This window comes from Tiliqua scincoides, chromosome 2 (assembly GCF_035046505.1).
Source record: "Tiliqua scincoides isolate rTilSci1 chromosome 2, rTilSci1.hap2, whole genome shotgun sequence".
Classification (NCBI taxonomy): Eukaryota; Metazoa; Chordata; class Lepidosauria; order Squamata; family Scincidae; genus Tiliqua; species Tiliqua scincoides.
In genome coordinates, this window is record NC_089822.1 from 4,379,757 (window position 1) to 4,383,699 (window position 3,943).

The window sequence follows — 3,943 nt, forward strand, 5'->3', positions numbered from 1 at the left end:
ATCCTGGTATCCTGAGGGTCCATAGGTTGCTTGACTAGCTGGGCCCTGTAAAGGAAGTGGACCTTGACCAAGGCCTAACTAGCCAGTCCCTGATATCACCACAACTGCAGGATGTATGTGGTGCTTCCGTGAAATGCTGTCCATGATTATGGTCTCAATCCTAACCCCCCACCATTTCCAAAAACGAAGCCATGCTGACAGAGCATGAACTGCTTCTAGATGTGGGAGGGGGGGAGCAGGAGGTCTGCCAGAGGTAAGTAAATACATTTTCTACTTACCTCTGGATAGGCCTCCTGGTGGCCTCCTCAGACCCATACCAACTCTATAGCTGGCATGAGCTTGAGAAGAGAAATGGTGGGAAGAGAAATGGAAAAAAGGGACGGGCTCCTGGTGCACGTTGGTGGCAGCAGAATCTTACCCCTACCTGTCCGATAATGGGCCCCTGCCACCATCTTATCAGTGCAGCTTCTAGAAGCCACTACTGCATATGCCATACCTCGGGCCATTTGTGGCAGTGGCTCAGAACCACACCACAGGAGCCTGCCTTTCATGCATGTTCTGCCAGTGCAAAGCGTAGATAGGATTGGGCCATAAACTGTGTATGGAGAAGCTTAGCAAAGGGGGGGGGGCTGGATTAGGGTCACTCATAGGGAAGAGTGACCTTCTTTTTTCTTTTCTTTTTAAATTGGGAAGGGGGAATATTCAACGGCATTACCTTCTACTTGCATTTGTAAAGGTACCAGCAACTATACTGCCTCCTGCTTCTACCACTTCATTTGGCTGCAGGGACTTGGTGAGTTGTGACTTTAAAAGTTCAGAGAAAAATACAGTGGGGGCCTCATTTACCACAGGTTCAGCACCTGCAAATTTGGCACAATGTTGGAGACACTTCCAGTTTTTTTGTCAAACTGCACGTGCCTTTCAGAAGGCTCTGGCAGGCCTTATGAGACGCGGGTTCATCATGTACAACCTCCCTGCACCTGAGAAAGCCTGCTGGAGCCTTCTGAAAGGCACTTCCTGTTTTTCAGATCACGACTCTCTGTGGATTCAGAGCCCAATCCTAATCTCGACCTGCCGGCTCACCGCCGGCGTGCACTGTCGCAAACATGTCGCAAGGCACATTTGCAGGCCCTGGCACCGGTGCTCCTCTGGTGCTAGCTCAGCGCTGGCTGGCACTGGAGCTCCACTGCTCAGTGGTCACATGGACCGCCGAGCAGCGGAGAGGTAGGTGGAGGTGTGGGGGGAGGTGGGGAGGAGGCGTTCCGGGAAGGGGGGAGGCAGAGGAGGGCGGGGAGAAGGCAGGGAGTGGGGCGGGACCAATGGAGCTTTGCCTCACCAGATCCAGAGCCTCCATGTTGGGCTCACTGTCCAACATGGAGGCACTTGATTCTATGCCAACCTTCAGGTTGACGTAGAATCAAGTAGCCCCATTGCAGGGCTACTTGCTTTACCTGGAGGAAGGGGATAAAAATCCCCTCCTTGAGCCACTGGCGGCTGCCTGGAGTGTGCTGGATGCAGCGGTAGCCATTTTCAGCACTGCTGCAGCCATTATGCCGGACAGCTCAGGATTGGGCTGTCAATTAGCTGTAGAAATTGGTATCCACGGTGGGTCTATGAACAGATCCCCCTGGGGATACTGAGCGCCCCTGTATATTGGCCACCTCTGATGAAAAATATTAGCATTTGAAGGGAGACCAACTGATAAAAACATATGAAGAGCAGTGCTGGATCCCACAGTGGCCATCTAGATGCCTTAGGGAAGCTTAGAGAATGAAAACCTTAGCACTCTCTTGCTGTCTCCCCCACCCCAGACCCACAACGAGCATTTAGCGACATATCGCTCTGAATGTGGACATTCCATTTTGCCACCATGAACTACATTTTTGCAATCCCCCTTTAAAGGTATCTCAACTAGTGGCCATCATCACATCTTGTGGCAATGAATCATCTTGGTGAGAGCAAAAAAAACCAACATTCTTTTGATTGTCCTGAGTCTCCCGCCAATCAATTTGATGGGATAAGCCTGAGTTCTAAGATTATGAGAGAGGGAGAGAAAAAGGTATCTTTGCCCACTTTCTTTACACCATCATTCCTAATTTTATGAACCTGTATTATAAAGCTGTTTGAAGTTGGTCCAGAGACATATCCTCCAGTTTAAGGCAGGTCTAGAGGCAAACCGTATCAAAATATCTATTTAGCTTTTAAAAACATATCAAGTGGGAGAAAAAAAAGATTTTCTATTTTTCAGGCAACTCACCTAAGGCAGCCACTGTTACCCTGCACATGCCTGATCCCGTCTGATCTCGGAAGCTAAGCAGGGTCAGGCCTGGTTAGTACTTGGTTGGGAGACCTCTTGGGAATACCGGGTGCTGTAGACTTATACCATAGTCTTGCGAGACTGAAGGTTGCCAACCACCCAAGAGCAAACAATTAAACAAAAAAAAATGAATGGGATTCCTGATCAACTTGGACTGCCTCTGTCACATGAAACATGGTTCTCCCTCTAACATTACACCTTAAGTGGTGTTAGCACATTGCTAAATCTGATGGGCTACCTAGTGTTATGATGTTAGGTCTGCTATCTCTGATTGGCTGGAATCTTCAAGGAGGAACAAAAAGGAGAATATAAAACAAAGAATAGTAGGAACATTGTTGGCATAAGAACATAAGAACATAAGAACAGCCCCACTGGATCAGGCCATAGGCCCATCTAGTCCAGCTTCCTGTATCTCACAGCGGCCCACCAAATGCCCCAGGGAGCACACCAGATAACAAGAGACCTCATCCTGGTGCCCTCCCTTGCATCTGGCATTCTGACTTAACCCATTCCTAAAATCAGGAGGTTGCGCATACACATCATGGCTTGTACCCCATAATGGATTTTTCCTCCAGAAACTCGTCCAATCCCCTTTTAAAGGCGTCTAGGCTAGACGCCAGCACCACATCCTGTGGCAAGGAGTTCCACAGACCGACCACACGCTGAGTAAAGAAATATTTTCTTTTGTCTGTCCTAACCCGCCCAACACTCAATTTTAGTGGATGTCCCCTGGTTCTGGTATTATGTGAGAGTGTAAAGAGCATCTCCCTATCCACTCTGTCCATCCCCTGCATAATTTTGTATGTCTCAATCATGTCCCCCCTCAAGCGTCTCTTTTCTAGGCTGAAGAGGCCCAAACGCCGTAGCCTTTCCTCATAAGGAAGGTGCCCCAGCCCCATAATCATCTTAGTTGCTCTCTTTTGCACCTTTTCCATTTCCACTATGTCTTTTTTGAGATGCGGCGACCAGAACTGGACACAATACTCCAGGTGTGGCCTTACCATCGATTTGTACAACGGCATTATAATACTAACCGTTTTGTTCTCAATACCCTTCCTAATGATCCCAAGCATAGAATCCCATCCTTCAGTCTTGGAAGACTATGGTGTCACGCTCTGAATGGTGGTTCTGGAACAGAGTGTCCTCTCCAGTGCGCGAAGCCTGGGTAAAGCAGGTATGGAGGATAGGCTGTTACCCATGCAGCAAATCCCCCCTCTCCACATCGCTGAAATGGCCCAATGGAAAGGCAGAGGCCAATACGGTTGGTTCCAGCGGCGTCACAGGAGTTGCCAGAGCGTGACCGTGTTCAGCCATGAACTGCCTCAGGGACTTCGGCTCCAGATTTTGCCTCGAGGTTGACTCCTGAAGCCTTTTCCATAACTGGATGTAGCCACAAGGCAGTGGAGGTTTGGGATCAGAGTTTTCTGATAGTAGGAAAAGGTGCTGTGAATAGACGGAATGGCCACAAACAAACAAAAAGTTAGGATTAGGGACTTTTAAATTAAACAAAATAAAATTTTGCCCCCAATCAGTATTTGCAAGGCCAATGTCAAACCAGGAGAACATTGAATGGTCCACTAAGGAGCACCCACAAACCTCGGTAGCTTGCTATACTGTGTTCTAGCC

General features: G+C 48.6%; 1 pseudogene; it reads left to right on the plus strand.

The window, feature by feature from the left end:
* The first annotated feature begins 2,258 nt into the window (after nucleotides 1-2,258).
* Nucleotides 2,259-2,378, plus strand: LOC136643267 (5S ribosomal RNA; annotated as a pseudogene).
* The last annotated feature ends 1,565 nt before the right edge of the window (nucleotides 2,379-3,943 follow it).